The sequence below is a fragment of the Paroedura picta genome, chromosome 7 (assembly GCF_049243985.1).
Source record: "Paroedura picta isolate Pp20150507F chromosome 7, Ppicta_v3.0, whole genome shotgun sequence".
In the NCBI taxonomy this organism is placed as follows: domain Eukaryota; kingdom Metazoa; phylum Chordata; class Lepidosauria; order Squamata; family Gekkonidae; genus Paroedura; species Paroedura picta.
This window is the reverse complement of record NC_135375.1, coordinates 120561688-120580553: the sequence shown is the minus strand read 5'-3', so window position 1 is coordinate 120580553 and position 18866 is coordinate 120561688. Positions and strand designations below refer to the sequence as shown.

Below are 18866 nucleotides of genomic sequence, written 5' to 3'. Positions count from 1 at the left end.
CAGTGACTTAACTCTTCTGGATAACGACAGTTCTCTTTCCCAAGCACTGGGGGTCAAACCTTTTCTTTCACACAGACAGCCCCCCAATCTCAAACAACTTCTCACCCACAACAATACAGCATCTAATGTGAACATGGACACTGGTACTAGTTTGGTGTAGTGGTTAGGAGTGCGGACTTCTAATCTGGCATGCCAGGTTCGATTCTGCACTCCCCCACATGCAGCCAGCTGGGTGACCTTGGGCTCGCCACGGCACTGATAAAACTGTTCTGACCGAGCAGGAATATCAGGGCTCTCTCAGCCTCACCCACCCCACAGGGTGTCTGTTGTGGGGAGAGGAATGGGAAGGCGACTGTAAGCCGCTTTGAGCCTCCTTCGGGTAGGGAAAAGCGGCATATAAGAACCAACTCTTCTTCTTCTTCTTCTTCTTCTTCTTCTTCTTCTTCTACTAGAGCTTGCAACAAACCCAGATGCCAACTTTGCTGCTACATACATTCCAATGTCACAATTACTGGACCTTAACAACATCACCTACACCATCAAAGGCTTATTCACTTGCTCATCTTCCATCAAGTGCCAACAATCTCCTTCTGTTCTCTACATAGGGCGAACAGGTCAAACCCTCTGCCAAAGGATTAATGGATACAGGTCTGACATCAAAAACCACAGAACTGAAAAACCTGTCGGGGAACACTTCAACCTTCCAGGACATTCAATAACGGACCTGAAAGTAGCTGTTTTGTTGCAAAGGAACTTCAAGAACAAGTTAGAAAGGGAGATTGCAGAAATGCAAGTTATCACAACACTCAAAACAATGACAAACCTTGGACTAAACAAAGTCATAGGGTTTTTTATCTCACTATACATGCTAACCTTGTTTAACTTGTATATTCACATTCCTCACAATCTTCTCTTCTGTTTAATTTTATTTGGGGGAATGTGACTGTAAGGTGATGTTAGTAATATGTAATGTATAATTTTGAATTTAACCCTCTAGTTTCAGGACCAGGTAGTTGCCAGTACAGCTTCTTACTTGCAGGTATGCTTCCACGCTTGGGTGGAGATGGATGGGGCCAGCAACAACAAGAATCATAGAATCATAGAGTTGGAAGGGGCCATACAGGCCATCTAGTCCAACCCCCTGTTCAACGCAGGATCAGCCCTAAGCATTCTAAAGCATCCAAGAAAAGTGTGTATCCAACCTTTGCTGAACTACTCTGCTGAACTACTCTGACTGTGAAAGTTTTTTTCCTGATATCTAGCCTATATCGTTGTACTTGTAGTTTAAACCCATTACATTCTTTCCTCTGCAGCCCTTGGCCCCAGATCATCCTCGTCGCTGTCCTCTGTACCTTTTCAATTTTATCTATATCTTTCTTGAAGTGAGGCCTCCAGAACTGCACACAGTACTACAGGTGTGATCTGACCAGTGCCGTATACAATGGGACTATGACATCTTGTGATTTTGATGTGATGCCCCTGTTGATACAGCCCAAAATGGCATTTGCCTTTTTTACTGCTGCATCACACTGCCTGCTCATGTTTAGCTTACAATCCACAAGTACCCCAAGGTCTCATTCACACACAGTGTTACCTAGAAGCGTATCCCCCATCCAGTAGGCATCTGCAAACTTGATGAGTAGTCCCTCCACCCCGTCATCTAGATCTAGATCATTAATAAATATGTTAAAAAGTAACGGGCCGAGCACTGAGCCTTGAGGTACCCCGCTACTCACCTCTCTCCAGTCTGATGAAACACCATTGACAACAACTCTATCCACTTAACTATCTGAAAATCCAGATTGCAGTCTTTCAACTTATCCATCAGAACATCATGGGGAACCTTATCAAAAGCTTTACTAAAATCCAAGTAAATGACATCAAAAGAATTTCCACAATCCAGGAAACCAGTCACTTGGTCAAAAAAGGAAACCAGGTGGGCTGACAGATCCTGTTGGAGACAAATCCTTGCTGACTTCCTTGGATCACCAAATTGTCCTCCAGATGTTTGCAGATCGCTCCCTTTAATATCTGCTCCATTATCTTCCCCACAACAGAGGTCAGACTCACTGGTCTATAGTTTCCCGGATCATCCTTCCTCCCTTTTTTGAAGATCAGAATAACGTTTGCTCTCTTCCAGTCCTCCGGGACATCTCCAGTCCTTAAAGAGGTTCCGAAGATGATGGACAAGGGTTCTGCAAGTTCTCCGGAAAGTTCTTTGAGCACTCTCGGGTGCATTTCATCCGGCCCAGGGGATTTGAACTCATCCAGTGCAGCTAAATGCCTCTCAACAACCTCTCTGTCCATGTCACCCTGCCACCCAGACACTATCTCTGGGCTACTGCCATCTCTAGATATGCCTAAACCCTTTGACCTGTGGGAAAAAAACAGAGGTAAAATAGGCGCCTTTCTGCTTTCTCTGCATCCTCCATTAGAGTTTGTCCATCCACACCCAACAGTGGGCCTATTGCCTCCTTTACTTTACGTTTGCTCCTCACAACTGAAATATCTTTTCTTGTTACAATGGCCTTCCCTGGCCAATCTTCCTTGCCGCCCTATCTCAAAAGGAATTCTATGAGGATATGTCACCTTCACCTCATCCACCAACTCTTGCCTGTTGGTCAGTATCATCTCCAGTATGGCTGAACCTCTTGTGGATTCATCTACCATTTGATAAATGAAATTGTCAGCCAGGCAGGTCAGAAACTTGCATGACTGAGGATGCTTTGCAGAGTTTGTTTCCCAGCACACATCTGGGAAACTGAAGTCACCCATGATGACAAGGTCCTGACGCTTGGATATTTTCTCAAGCTGCTCACAAAGTGCAGCATCCACATCCTCTCGTTGGTCAGGCGGTCGGTAACAGACACCAACCACCATACTGTTTGTTTTCCCCTTGCTTATTTTCACCCAGATGCTTTCCACTGTAGATATAGTCTCCTTCACTAGAATTTCCTGACAGGTAAGCCCTTTCCTCACATACAGTGCCACTCCTCCACCTCTTCGATCTATTCTGTTTTTTCTGAACCGTTCATATCCATACACTATTACATTCCAGTCATGAGAATCATTCCACCAAGTTTCTGTGATGCCCACTAGATCATACCTTTCCATCAGCATGAGAAGTTCCAGCTCTTCCTTCTTATTGCCCATGCTTCGGGCGTTAGTATAAAGGCATCTGAATCCTTTTACTTTTGGTTCCCTATGAGCTGGCCTTCCTGGTTGGGCTGCCCCCGATTGGTCTCCTTCCTTACACTCCCTATGCTGAACGTCTCCTTCCCCGTGTGGCTTCAGTTTAAAGCTCCCCTGATGAATCTCCCCAGGTTCATGCCAAACACATTCTTCCCCAACTTCGATAAGTGCAGTCCATCAGGTGCTAGTAGGCCTTCCTCAAGAAAGCCTATCCCATGGTCCCAGAAACCAAATCTCTCCTGCCGGCACCAACTACGCAGCCACTGATTCACCTCCATTATCTTCCTCTCCTGATGCATTCCTCTTCCCTTGACAGGGAAGATTGAAGAGAATACCACTTGTGCCCCCATTTGCTTGAGCTTCCTCCCTAGATCTTGATAGTCTGTTTTAATTGGAGCGATGGTATTCAGGGACATGTCATTCGTACCCACATGGACCATCACAAATGGGTAGCGATCCATAGATTTGAGGAGTTTGGGCAGCCGTTCTAAAACGTCTTTAATTTTTGCTCCTGGCAAGCAACACACCTCTCGGGTTAGGGGGTCGGGCCCAGCCACATGGCGATCCTTTCCTCTTATTATTATTATTATTAGATTTATAGCCCGCCACTCCCTTGCGGCTCGTGGCGGGTAACAAAATCACAAATCCCCATTAAAACCCCATAAAAACAATAATAACATTGCTCTTTCTACACAAAGTCACCTCTCTTCTAAATAAAACTATTTTATTCTTTGCAGCAGTCTAGTGTTGCATGCTCTTGATGAACAAAATTTGTGACAGCAGTGAAGCTTCTGTGAGTCATTGCTAAGCTGTCAGAAATTTTGTTCCTCTTTAGGGTGTTATTGGGCTCTTGCTGAGTTCTAATTATGGTCACAGAAGCAAGACTATCCACATAAAGCAAGCAGGGTTATCTTACCTCAGATGGGGAAGGTGGATGAACCAAAGTCTTCTTACCAGCAAATGTGGCTCTTCAGGAAATTCTCTAACATTCAGCCCAACAACTTCGGATGCAACATGGACTACCAGCTGATGTCCAGTCACTTTTTCATTGGTTGGAGTGTGTCTTCCAGCCCCATCTGAAGGGGACCCAGCATAGGAACGCCATGAGGGTGGCTGCGACCTCTCTAGTGATTCCAAGCAGCGGTTCGGGTTTCAAGCCAGCCTTGCTCTATGCACAGTCTGTTATCTGGGACCTAGCTGTCCAAAAAAGAGGACTGTGGTTATTTATCTAGAATATGTCACTTCAGAATGTATTTTGGAACTTTAGAACATGCCATAAGTGGAATTTAACAAGTAGACTATTCTTTGATTCATATGTAATTTATTTATTTATTACATCTATATACTACCCTCCCCTAAAGCTCAAGGCGGTTCATATGAAACATTGGAATGCAGAAAAAAATAGGTAACCATAAATAACAGTAGAACAATAAAAAATGTGTGAACAATAAATTTGTAACCTCAACATATAGATTGACCCATGTTTGGTCGGTATAGGACATTAATGTCATGGGAGGGAGGCTCGAGGAGCCAGTGGAAGATGTTGGTTCTGGTTGACCTCAACTGAATGCCTGGCAGAGGAGCTCCCTTGTGTAAGCTCTGCGGAATTGTTCTAGCTCCGTTAGGGTCTTCATACTTATGCAGCTTGTGGACCAAAGGAATGAAAAAAGGATGATATGCATGCTCTGTTGAACATGTGTGAGGACCACAAGCCACAAAAGTGTGAAGGTCCCCTTAGATATTGGGCCATTGTATTTGTGCATCCTGCCAAGGTTCGCGAAACAAAGAAGATGAATGCAAGGACTATGACCACACTTGTGTAGGTTACAATTTCCAAAACAAGGGGCAGTTTCTAGAAGAAGCAGCAGCGTTGGTTTTTATATGCCGCTTTTCTCTACCCGAAGGAGTCTCAAAGCGGCTTACAGCCTTCCCCATGACAGACACTCTGTGAGGGAGATGAGGCTGAGAGAGACCTGTTTTACTGAAGAAGAAGAGTTGGTTCTTATATGCCGCTTTTCTGTACCCAAAGGAGTCTCAAAGCAGCTTACAGTCGCCTTCATTTTCCTCTCCCCACAACAGACATCCTGTGGGGTAGGTGAGGCTGAGAGAGCCCTGATATTACTGCTAAATCAGAACAGCTTTATCAGCACCAGGGGGGGGCAAGGTCACCCAGCTGGCTGCATGTCAGGTGTCAGGATTGTAGAATCTCTGTCATAAATTAGCCTGAGTTCCTCAATGTCAGTTATATTGCTTGGCGCCTGGTTGCCCCAGGTCCTGTATTCTTGCTAACCATAAAAGTGAATAATTTGTTGTTGTAACCTTATCACATGTTGCGGCCTCTCGGCTGGGCCTGGTTTTGCTATCACCTAGTCAAGGCCATGAGAATATATTTCTGTTTTAATTATGCCTGTGTCTTCTCTCCTGCTCCCCTCCCTTGGGAACTGTCAAGTTTTGAGCGGGAGAATTGTATTGATAAGCAGAAGCAAATCTGTACTCTAGTCAGATTTGACTTCTCAGTCCTAGAGCGTGTAGTACTTCTCAATAAAGCTTTCTTTAATTAAGAAGCCTGTTGTGAGTTCTCTTCACGTTTGACATCAGGGAGTGCAGAATTGAACCCGGCTCGTCAGGTTGCCAGATTAGAAGTCTGGACTCCTAATCACTACACCAAACTCTAGGTAATTGCAACTGACTCTTCATGTTTATAAATGCTGTGTGATTATATTAGGCCATTGTGTTTTGTGTGTTGCCATTATATGGTACACTTTCAAGATTTTAAGTAAGAAATTGTTTGATGTGTCTATAATACACATGTAGTTGTTAATTTTGTTTTGTTAGGAATGTAACCCTTTTACTGTTACTGATTAAAATGACAAGTTGTGAGCGAGCTATTGGGCATCATTACCCTTCAGGTAGTGTAAAAAGGAAAGCTAGGCAGGAAAAATTGAAGAAAGCACTAGTCTAAAGAAGAGTTTTTGGTAGGTACTCAAAAGCTTGTATAATAGCATCTGTTCCAGTAAATGTATCAGGTGGATACTGGACTGTTACTGGATTGTTTGGAAGACGTAGAAATTTGTTCTTAAAAGAGAACTGAAAGTAACAACAGGCTATTCCTTAAAGATCTAAAGCAGGAAAATAGATCCAGAGGATGACTCGAAAGACCTAGGATACCACTTAGTTCAAGTTCACATTTAACTTTTATGATGTCCACTCTGTATGAGGGGTTATTCTGCCCCAAGCCACAGCTTTCCACAATGCCATGAACCGATCGACGGGCACAACTGGCTAACTTAATGCGTGATGCTTGCATGCCAGCACACCCTTCTAGTAAAATGGTGTTGCGAAGGATCCTAAGGGGAATCTGGAATTCTGCCTAACAATTTTGACTGTCTTACTTCATTGAGAAATACTGCTAAAGCATATATCTGAATGCTCTGATGGATGTTGTGGGTGTCCGGCCTCACTTCAAAAGGGTTTTACATTTCTCATAAGAACTGTTCCCATTATGTCAGCAAACATTAAAGGAAAGCAACCCCTTAAAAAAACTGTGGGACTACAGGGAGGGAGGGAGGGAGGGGAGACAAAGCAGGTTTCAGATCTATGCATTGGAACCCTTCCATTTTGTCTATTACAGCAGTGGTCCCCAACCTTTCTGAGGCTGGGGACCGGGAGGGCAGCGGGCTGCGCCCGCGCATGCGTCATGCGCGACCGAAATCACACATGTGCGGCACTTTCGCCATGCGCAGGTGCAAACGCTGCAGTTTTGCGCATGCACGCATGTGCAAATTTGTTGTGCATGCGCATTTGCGGCAGCACATGATACAAACGTGCATGTGCAGACCTGCCGCGCATGCGCGGTGGCCGGATCGCCCTCCCCCTCTAAAAAAGGTTGCGGACCACTGTATTACAGCATAAATATGGCTACAAGAGAAACAATCAGCAGTACTTGAGTAGCAGGCCAGCTGGTACTCTGCCTTCTGGGATCTTCCATTACTGTTGAGTAAAGAAAAAGCTGCCTGGCACTGAGCACTCTCAGCCTCCTGAATGTAGATATCCAAGAGCTTCCTTTAGAGGGATTCCCCAAATAAACAACTAGACTATTTTTTCATCTCTCTTCTTGATCTTCACCATTCAGATGGGTGTGGTGTGGATGGTAAGGCTGAATTCTTATTGGCGTTTTTTGTGGAGTTCCAAAAAAGTCCAGATAGCTGTCTGTCCAAGATCTCAGAAGCTAAGCAGGATCAGTCCTGGCTAATACTTGGTTGGGAGACAACACAGGAAATCCAGGGTCACTACACAGAAGCAGGCAAAGGAAAAACCACCTCTGAATATCTCTTCTCTTGAAAACCTATAAGTTGGCTGTGACTTGACAATCCATCACTATCATTTATCCAGAAGGATCTTTAAAATGGCATTTGGCTAATGCAATGAGGCAAAAAGGTGTGAAAGATCCACCATGATCATACAATCATAGAGTTGGAAGGAGCCATACAGGCCATCTAGTCCAACCCCCTGCTCAACTCAGGATCAGCCCAAAGCATTCTAAAGCATCCAAGAAAAGTGTGTATCCAACCTTTGCTTGAAGACCACCAGTGAGGGGGAGGTCAGCACCTCCTTAGGCAGCCTATTCCACTGCTAAACTACTCTGACTGTGAAAATGTTTTTCCTGATATCTAGCCTATATTGTTGTACTTGAAGTTTAAACCCATTACTGCGCGTCCTTTCTTCTGCAGCCAATGGGAACAGCATCCTGCCCTCCTCCAAGTGACAACCTTTCAAATACTTAAAGAGGGCTATCACGTCCCCCCTCAACCTCCTTTTCTCCAGGCTGAACATTCCCAAGTCCCTCAACCTATCTTCATAGGGCTTGGTCCCTTGGCCCCAGATCCTCCTCGTCGCTCTCCTCTGTACCCTTTCAATTTTATCTACGTCCTTCTTGAAGTGAGGCCTCCAGAACTCCACACAGTACTCCAGGTGTGGTCTGACCAGTGCCGTATACAATGGGACTATGACATCTTGTGATTTTGATGTGATGCCCCTGTTGATACAGCCCAGAATGGCATTCGCCTTTTTTATCGCTGCATCATACTTCCATACTTCCCTTAGCTTACAATCCACAAGTACCCCAAGGTCACACACAATCTTACCTAGAAGCGTATCCCACCGCCAGTAGGCATGCTTTTCATTTTTCTGACCCAGATGCAGAACTTTACACTTATCTTTATTAAATTGCATCTTGTTCTCATTTTCCCATTTTCCCTTTGTGTTCAGATCTCATTGAATTCTGTCTCTATCTTCTGGAGTATTTGCCAGTCCTCCCAATTTGGTGTCATCTGCAAACTTGATTAGTCCCTCCACCCCTTCATCTAGATCATTAATAAATATGTTAAAAAGTACTGAAACGAGCACCGAGCCCTGAGGTACCCCGCTACTCACCTCTGTTTATGTTAAAACATTGCAAAGTATTGTTTGATCTAATGGCTCCTGTGTCATGCCTCTACTGAAGTTTATGAGATTTTATTAAGTAAATAATTGTATTTATTTTTAATAGGGTTTTATTGGGTGTAGCATGGTGTAGTGGTTAGGAGTGTGGATTTCTAATTCTATGCTCTCCCGCATGCAACCAGCTGGGTGACCATGGGCTCGCCACAGCACTGATAGAAATGTTCTGACAGAGCAGGAATATCAGGGCTCTCTCAGCCTCACCTACTTCACAGGATGTCCTGAGGAGAGGAAAGGGAAGGTGAATGTAAGCTGCTTGGAGACTCCGGGGAGAGAAAAGCAGCATATAAGAACTTCTGCTGCCGCTGCCGCTGCCGCTGCCACTACTACTACTACTACTACTACTACTACTACTTCTTCTTCTTCTTCTTCTTCTTCTTCTTCTTCTTCTTCTTCTTCTTCTTCTTCTTCTTCTTCTTCTAATGGATTGTTGTAACCCACCACAAGCCATCTCCGGAAGTGGTGGGGAATAAAAATCTAAATAATAATAAATCTAAATAATAATAAATCTAAATAATAATCGGCTGCCATTATTGTTGTTGTCTTGTCTTCCCCTTCTAGTCTGGGACTATTTGCACTGCCTGATTAAAAAGCTATTCTGTTTTCATTTGTATGTTATTAATGAAGCCTTGGCAACCACCCAGCTGAGATATTCCCTGTCATTTAGACTAGCAGTCCCCAACCTTTTTAAAGTTGAGGACCGCCTCTGGGGGTGGCGAAGAGCCGGTGGTCTGGGCGCCGCTCATGCGCATTAGCGCTCCTGGTGGCGAAAACGTGAATGCGCAGAGGTGCCGCGCGTGCACGTTTTCACCACCAGAGAGCGCTAACGCACATGCGTGGCAGCTCCACGCATGAGTGTTTGTGCTCACCGGCGTGCCGGCAGTTGCGCCTGCTTCTTCCCCCACCCTCACAGCAAAAATCTAGCTGGGCTTTGGCGGCCGCTTCTCTCGCAGCCTGGTGAGCTTCTCGCTGCGGGGGGGGGGGAGAGGCAGGCATGACGGCCCGTCACTGAGGCCTTCGCAACCCGGTAGCAGGCCACAGACCGGGGATTTAGACCATACACTGAACATGAGTCAGCAGTGTGACTTGGTGGCTAAGAAGGCAAATGGGATTCTCGGCTGTATCAAATGGAGTATAGTGTCCAGATCACGGGAGGTACTGTGAGTACTGTAAATTAGCGATCCCCAACCTGTGGGCCACGGACCACATGTGGTCCCATGACTAATTGGAGGTGGGCCCCGAAGAGGCCTTCTCCCCCCCCCCCCGGCCCTTTACTTCATCCCCCCCGGCCCTTTACAACACACTTTGGGTGTCATTGTCTCCCATCACTCCCAGATGGGACTATCTCGTTGCAGAGAAACAAGGTCAGGGTTCTCATTGATTTGTCATTGTCATAAGTTAAAATTTCCATGAAAATAAAATGTTCCTTATGTTCATTGTTGTGTGTCTGTATCTTATTTTGAAGGGATGTTTAAACATTACCATAGCGATCAGAGAGCGTTAGGGCAGTGGTTGAAAGTAGAGGAGTAAACTACCCCCCCCCCACCAGGCCTCAGTAAAAGGCGTTGAGTGGTCCCCGGTGAATGGTCCCCAGCGTTGAGTGGTCCCCGGTGATAAAAAGGTTGGGGACCACTGCTGTAGAGTACCTCAGAGTACTGTGTTCAGTTTTGGGCATCCCAGTTGAAGAGGGATGAAGACAAACTGGTGCATGTCCAGAGGAGGGCAACAAAGATGATGAGGGGTTTGGAGACCAAGACATATGAAGAAAGGTTAGGAGAACATGGTCTGTTTAGCCTAGAGAGGAGACGACTGAGAGGGGATTTGATAACCATCGTATTTAAAAGGGTGCCATATGAGGATGGAGCACAGTTGTTCTCTCTTGTGCCAGGGGGACGGACCAGAACCAATGGGATTAAATTAATTCCAAAGAAATTCTGTCTAAACATCCGGAAGAGGTTCCTGACAGTTAGAGCGGTTTCTCAGTGGAACAGGATTCCTCGGGAGGTGGTGGATTCTCCATCTTTGGACATTTTTAAACAGAGGCTAGATCTGACATAGAGGCTGACTCTGTGAAGGCTCAAGGGGGTGGCAGGTTACAGTAGATGAGCGATAGGAATGTGAGTGTCCTGCATAGTACAAAAGGTTGGACTAGATGACCCATGAGGTCCCTTCCAACTCTATTATTCTATGATTCTACCACCTTTTCTGGGACTCTAAATCTCAGCAGGCACCTTCATGCAGGAAGTGTCTTCAAGCCCAAACCATGTGGCACAGAGAGGGGCCAATTTGATTAGGATCTTTAGTCTTAGCAATGTTCCCATGATGGCAAGTTTGTTATTCTTTCAATAAGAGTTTTCTTTATTATTAACATCATCATCATTTTATTTATTACCCGCCTCCACCCAAAGGCTTGACGCGGGTTACATCACTCCATAAAACCCCCAAAATACAATCCAATAAAACAATATAAAAACCAATACATATACAAATATCTTTCCCCATAAAACCAAGATGAAATGGTGAAAACCCCCGAATATTTACCACCTAGAGGGGACAGTGCAGAGGGTACTGGTTGACTTTGCAACCGCCACCTCCCTGGAGGGCCCTGCTCTTCTTTGCCGCAGTAGACCTGGCAGAAGAGCTCCGTTTTGCAGGCCCTATGGAACGTAGAAACCTCCCGCAGGGCCTGCATCTTCATAAACAAAGCCACACATTTTCTCCTGTGTCCAGGTGTGGGATGCTTGGCCTGGTCCCTTTCCTTCCTGGTCCCTTGGGGTTTCCCCCCACACTCCTATGAAGCCCTATGAAGATAGGTTGAGGGACTTGGGAATGTTCAGCCTGGAGAAACGGAGGTTGAGAGGGGACATGATAGCCCTCTTTAAGTATTTTAAATGTTGTCATTTGGAGGAGAGCAGGATGCTGTTTCCATTGGCTACAGAGAAAAGGACACGCAGTCACGGGTCACGGCTTACAATCTGAGGTTGTTAAGAGGCATATAGCTGCATTGGATGAGTTCAAATCTCCTGGGCTGGATGAAATGCACCCAAGAGTGCTCAAAGAACTTTCCAGAGAACTTGCACAACCCCTGTCCATTATCTTTGGGATCTCTTTAAGGACTGGAGATGTCCTGGAGGACTGCAAGAGAGCAAACGTTATTCCGATCTTCAAAAAAGGGAGGAAGCATGACCCGGGAAACTACAGACCAGTGAGTCTGACCTCTGTTGTGGGGAAGATAATGGAGCAGATATTAAAGGGAGCGATCTGCAAACATCTGGAGGACAATATGGTGATCCAAGGAAGTCAGCATGGATTTGTCTCCAACAGGTCCTGTCAGACCAACCTGGTTTCCTTTTTTGACCAAGTGACAGGTTTGCTGGATCGTGGAAATTCGGTTGATGTCGTTTACTTGGATTTTAGTAAAGCTTTTGACAAGGTTCCCCATGATGTTCTGATGGATAAGTTGAAGGACTGCAATCTGGATTTTCAGATAGTTAAGTGGATAGGGAATTGGTTAGAGAACTCAAAGAGTTGTTGTCAATGGTGTTTCATCAGACTGGAGGGAGGTGAGTAGCGGGGTACCTCAGGGCTCGCTGCTCGGTCCGGTACTTTTTAACATATTTATTAATGATCTAGATGAGGGGGTGGAAGGACTACTCATCAAGTTTTCAACTAACTTCCCCAGAAACGCCTCATTTGCTCTCAAGCCTCAATTACCAGCTTCATTTTCAACATAATGTAAGAAACTGATGGGGCCTAAACTGCCTGTGAGTATCAAGGAAACAAATTTTGAGGCTATGATAGACAGCTAAATGCTAATTAAAATTTCTGGGCAAGATGAATTGCATCCAAGGGTCCTAAAAGAATTTGCAGATGTTGTCCCTATCTTCATGAAGGGGGAAAAGGAGAATCCAGGTAATTACTGACCCATCAGCTTAACATCTATAACTGGCAAAATTTTAGAATAAATCATCAAACCGTCAATCCCCTTGAGCAGCTAGAGCAGATGGCTGTAATGACTAAGGCTTTATCAAGAACAAGTTATGCCAGACTAACCTTATCTCTTTTTTTGAGAAAGTTACTACCTTGCTAGATCATGGGAATGCTGTGGACATTGTATACCTTGGTTTCAGTAAGGCTTTTGATAAGGTTCCCCATTATATTCTTATAGGCAAGTTGGTAAAATGTGGTATGGATACTATTACTGTTAGGTTGGTCGAGAACTCATTGACAGATTGCACCCAAAGGGTGCTTGAAATGGTTTGTCATCATCTTGAAGAGGAGTGAAGAGTGGAGTGCCTCAGGGATCTGCCCTGGACCTGTGTTGTTCAACACAGTGGTCCCCAACCTGCGGGCCGCGGCCCGGCGCCGGGCCGCGAAGGCCATGGCGCCGGGCCGCAGCTCCCTCTCCCCGCCCCCCCCCTCAGTAAAAAACTTCCCCGGCCGCAAGCTTGCGGCCCGGGAAGCTACTTACTGCGGGAGGGCGGGGAGAGGGAATCAGGGCCGGGCTGCGCCCGTGCAGGCCGCGCCCGCGCGGCCCGATCCGCGGGTGTGGCTCGCGGGCGCGGCCCGATCCGCGGGCGTGGCTCGCGGGCGCGGCCTGATCCGCGGGCGTGGCTTCCGGGCACGGCCCAATCCCCGGGTGCAGCTCGCGGGCGCGGCCGGGTGCGGCTCGATGCGCGGGCGCGGCCCACGGGCGCGGCCAGAAGCGTGGCCGTGGCCCGCGCGGGCGCGGCCCGATGCCCTGCCGGTCCCCAGCCTAATAAAGGTTGGGGACCACTGGTTCAACAGATTCATAAATGATGTGGATGAAGGAATAAAGGGGGTGCTTATTAAATTGGCAGATGTTACTAAACTGGGAGGGTTAGTAAACTCACCAGAAGAGAGAATCAGGATACAGGATGATCTTAACAGGCTGGAAAACTGGGCTAAAATGAATTTTAATAGTGAAAAATGTAAAGTTCTGCATTTAGGTAGGTAAAATCAAATGCATCATTATGGCCCATTATACACGGCCGCCGAAATGGCGATTTTGGGTTACATGGAAAACGCTGCGGGGGAAGAAGCGAAGCAAATCGCTTATGCACGGGACGGGATGGGACACAACGGCGGCAAAACCCGAGTAACCGATTATGCACGCGGCGACCCCAGCGCCACTTCTGGTTGCGCCCCGGTCACCCAGAAGCTGCGCTTTCTTCTGCGTTTCACTAATGCGGCTTTTTCGGCAGCATGCACCGAATCTGCAGCCAGTTGTAGCCGGCACCGCGCGTTATCGGTGATTTTAGTCCCCGCCATTCCACCCCGAATGTGCACTATTCCCCCCGTGCATAATGGGCCTATAAGATGGGTGAGACTTGTCTTGGCAGTAGTACTTGTGAAAAGGATCTGGGGGTCTTAGTAGTTGTTATTGTTGTTAGGTGCGAAGTCGTGTCCAACCCATTGTGACCCCATGGGCCTTGCTGTCCTCTACCATTCCCCGGAGTCCATTTAAGTTTGCACCAACTGTTTCAGTGACTCCATTCAGCCACCTCTGTCATCCCCTTCTTCTTTTGCCCTCAATTGCTCCCAGAATTAGGCTCTTCTCCAGGGAGTCCTTCCTTCTCATGAGGTGGCCCAAGGATTTGAGTTTCATCTTCAGGATCTGGCCTTCTAAGAAGCAGGCAGAGCTGATCTCCTCTAGGACTGACCGGTTTGTTCGCCTTGCAGTCCAAGGGACTCGTAAGAGTCTTCTCCAGCACCAGAGTTCAAAAGCCTCAATTCATTGACACTCGGCCTTCCTTATGGTATAACTTTCAGAGCCATACATTGCAACTGGGAAGACCATAGCCTTGACTAGACACACTTTTGTTGCTTTTTAGGATGCCATAGCTTTCCTCCCCAGGAGCAAAAGCGTCTTTTAATTTCTTTGCTGCAGTCCCCATCTGCAGTGATCTTGGAGCCCAGGAAAATAAAATCTGTCACTACCTCCATTTCTTCCCCATCTATTTGCCAGGATTTGAGAGGGCTGGATGCCATAATCTTCGTTTTCTTGATGTTGAGTTTCAAGCCAACTTTTGCACTCTCCTCCTTCATCCGCATTAACAGGCTATTTAGTTCCTCTTCACTTTCTGCCATTAGAGTGGTATCATCTGAATATCTGAGGTTGTTGATATTTCTTGCTGCAATCTTGATCCCAATTTGTGACTAATCTAACCCCGCCTTTCTCATGATGTGCTCCGCATACAAGTTAAATAGGCAAGGCGACAGTATACAGCCTTGCCGAACTCCTTTCTCAATTTTGAACCAATCAGTAATTCCATGCCCGGTTCTCACTGTTGCTTCTTGACCTGCATATAGGTTTCTCAAGAGACAAATAAGGAGTGGGCGGAGACATGGCACTTGGATAGCTCGAATACTTCGAGCTCCTGTTCCACTGAGGGTCAATCGCTTCTGTGATTGACAGAATCGGGTTTGGAGTATGCTAACCCACCTACTATCTACTCAGGAATTCCTTGTGAATCTCTGGGGCCTCTCTGTTCCGCAGGGAAATTAATATTCCATGGATCGCAAGCTCAGTGTGCACAGGGTCCAGTAAGTGCCGTTCGCCATTTTAAAACTTTTTTCTTTCCCTTCAACTCCGCAATCTACAAAGCTCTTATTTTAATCTACAAAGCTAATTGGATACCTCCCTGCAAGACTTTCGACTCATCACAACTCCGGAGTGAAAACAACTGGCAGACATCAGATCGAGCCTACAAACAGTGAGTGGGGGTTTCCCCCGGCACCTTCTCCCCTGGAACAAACTCTCGGCGTGGAAAGCTGCTTTCTTTAACCTAAGCAAGCTAGAGTGACAGGAAGATAAGTGGGAGAAGGTAGAGAAAGGAGTTAAGATAGCCAGAACATCACCTCACCACTGTTTATAAACCGGAGATTGAAAAGCAGATACAAGGATCTCGCGAGAGTTGTTTGCCAGAACGAGAACTCAGGCTTGGAAAAGTTTCAACAGGTCATTAAAGCGACGGATGATAGCTGGTGAAGAAAATAGTTTCGGTTTCCCATTGACAGCTACAGGGACTAGATTGTGCAAAGAGACAAAATTCTATCTGGAGTGCTATCCTTGGTCTTTTTTCTCTGTTTTGCTCTGTCCCATTCTGTATCTCTTTTTTGGGGGGCTGATCTCCCAGGACTCTGAGTTTTATGAGGAGAGACTGATAGATTATCAAGACTTTGCTGCCATCTGGTGGACAAAAGGACATATTTTTTTCTTTTTATCAGTATTTTTATTCTATTTTTAATCACCTTTTTTCCATTATTATTCTTTTTCTTTTTAAACCTTTTTGCCCCGGATTTACTTTTTTCTTTTTTTTCTTCCCCCCCCCCACCCTCTTTTTTCTCCTTTTTGCTCTCAAACCATATCTAACACACCTTTATCTCTTCATCTCTTTCTGCTTCTAGAGGCGCCTAACAGGTTAAGGTGCAGGTGCAGATAACCTGGACAAGCCCCCCATCTGTTGCTGTTGAGATGTTGTAGACAAGAAGGGTCGAAGAAGCGAAGCGGAGTAAAGCCAGAACATCAAGGAGACACTGCAGAATTGGAGGGTAGAACACTGGTGTAACTATTTTTTATAACTTGGCTATAAAGTATATTGGGTATACCGGTATATATGTTGATTTAATAGTGTTTTGTAATAACAGAGTTTTAAGAGCGACATATACCAGGTGATATAACCACTTGTTGACTAATATAATCTGTATTCAATGTATGTCTGGAAAAAAAGATAGACAACTCCCCAAAGCTGATAGATCACCAAAAAAGAAATTAAAGGTTGATGTGACAGCCTTCTGGAGAAGAAAGAAGGATATGTCAACAGCTGCCAAAGCAAAGAAAATTAAGGAAAAAGAAAAAGAACTAGAAAGATTGAAACGGCAACAACAAGACCTAGAAGAATTGGAAGAAACCTCAGAAGAAGAAAGCCTAGATATGGAAAAAATAGCCCGCCTCCTGGAGAAACAAAGCAAGGAGATAAAAGCTTACACGGATGAAACACTAAAAAAACAATCTAAAGAACTCTCCAAAGAAATACAAGACATTAAGAAAGAACTCACAGATAGTATAGATGGAATAAAAACACTTGTAGAAGGAAATATAAAACAACTAAAAGAACATAACGCTAAAATTGAAAAACTGGAAGGCTGGAGAACAGGAGCAGATGACAAGTTTGAAATTCTGCAGTCAGAAGTGAGAAGTAGGAACGTGAAGATCAGAGGGGCCCCGGAATCTTTTGGCAAGGAAGATTTAAAGAAAGAACTTACTGAGTCGATCGGTGCATACTTGGAGGAAGAAGAGGTGAAAATTGAGAAAGCTTACAGAGTAAATTCTAGAGCAGCCAAGAGAAACAACCAGCCAAGAGACATTCTCGTTGGTTTCAAATCTAAGTCAGTAAAGAACGCACTCCAAGGAAAGCATAGAGAAGATCCATTCACCCTGGAAGACCAAGAAGTTAAGATCTTTCAAGGCTTGCCATCAGAGATACTACAAAAAAGGGCACAATTTCACTTCCTACGGCAAATTCTGATTGGACAAAACATTAGATACTTCTGGAAAATTCCATTCGCATTGGAAGTTATCTTACCAACAGGAAGAAGGATCATAAAAACACTACAACAAGCACAAGAATTAGCGGATACCCTAGCCGAAGGCTCTGCGTTGGCAGAAGAACAGAGAAACAGTCAAGCCAACAAGAACACAAGGGAGTAGCAAGAAAAGGTGCTGGGACCAGAAAGTAAAAATGGAGCTTCTGAAGATAGTTTCTGTTAATGTTAATGGATTAAATTCACCGAATAAAAGATCGAAAGTTTTCAATCAATTACGGAAACTAAAATGTGATATGTTTACAAGAAACCCATATTGCACAAAGAAAACTTATTGAAAAACAAAAGTCTAGGGAAAGAATGGATTGTATCAGCAAAGGAAAAGAAAAGAGGGGTGGTGACGTATATTGTAAACCCCAATATAAATGCGAAGATTATATCCGAGGACCCAGACGGACGCTTTTCTATCCTAAGGATTAAGCTCCCTGACGGTCAAAATTTTGTCTTGGTGAATCTATATGCGCCAAATAATGCCAAAGAGACGTTTTATAGGGATTTTTTCTTGTCCAATTCGGATTTATTGGAAAACGAGGTAATGATAATCGGAGACTTTAATGCAGTCCAAGACCTATATTGGGACAAATCTTCAAGGAAAACAGGCTCAACATTTCCACCCTCTGCAAGATCTAACTTCAAATACTTGGCTCTAGTGGACGTCTGGAGAGAACATCATCCAAAATCGCGCCAATATACTTTCTATTCAAACAGACATGATGCTTACTCAAGACTGGATCAATGTTGGGCGTCAAAACAAATGTTACACAAACTGAGAACTTCAGAGATACTACCAAACACCTTTGCAGACCACAACCCATTACAAATAGAGCTATGTGTGAAAAGAGTCGGAATAAGAAGGTGGAAAATGAATAATTATCTTCTGGAGGACCCAAAGGTCCAGCAGATTTGTGAAGCAAGTCTACAAGAGTTCTTCCAACTAAATGTCACCCCAGACTCTTCATTGGCCACGGTGTGGGACGCCAGTAAAGCATATATGAGAGACACACTTTTGCGACTTAACACTACAATAAGAAAAAGAAAGGAAAAGACTCTGAGTGAAATAAAAGAAAAACTGCAACAGACAGAAAAGCAACACCAAGAACATCAAACTAGAGGATTAACAAAACAAATAAAATTATTAAGAATAAAGAGAAACAACCTAGAGGCGGAGGAAATGAGGAAGAAACTTGATTATCTCAACCAAAAAAACTTTGAATAGGCAGATAAACTGGGGAGATGGCTAGCTCAAAGACTGCGGAAGAGCTATCAGAAGCATAGCATCACAAAGTTATCACATGAAGGCCTGAATTATGATAATGAAGCAGAAATTCATTCATGTCTTACCCAATTTTTTCAGAATATATATACAAAAAAGGAACAAAATATAGACCCTGGAACATTCTGTCAAAAAATATCAATGAGCAAATTCACAGACCATCACAGAAAAATTCTCAATCAAAGAATTACAATGCAAGAAATAAATGATGCAATAATGGCAACAAAAGCCCAAAAAACCCCAGGGCCGGATGGACTGAGTGCAATATATTACA

At 44.9% G+C, this 18866-nt stretch overlaps 1 protein-coding gene across 16 annotated transcripts in view; it reads right to left on the bottom strand.

The window, feature by feature from the left end:
• Window positions 1-18866, bottom strand: part of NDST2 (N-deacetylase and N-sulfotransferase 2) — a 211608-nt gene that overhangs the window by 97256 nt on the left and 95486 nt on the right. For 8 of the 16 annotated variants that reach the window (XM_077346225.1, XM_077346220.1, XM_077346216.1 and 5 more), the window contains one exon: window positions 4109-4389. The exons of 2 other annotated variants lie outside the window; for them this stretch is intronic. The gene's annotated coding sequence lies outside the window, so the exon portion shown is untranslated. Of the gene's footprint in view, window positions 1-1736; window positions 2068-4108; window positions 4390-18866 lie in introns of those variants that run through there. 6 more of the 16 variants (XM_077346224.1, XM_077346229.1, XM_077346228.1 and 3 more) reach the window with 3 other exon arrangements.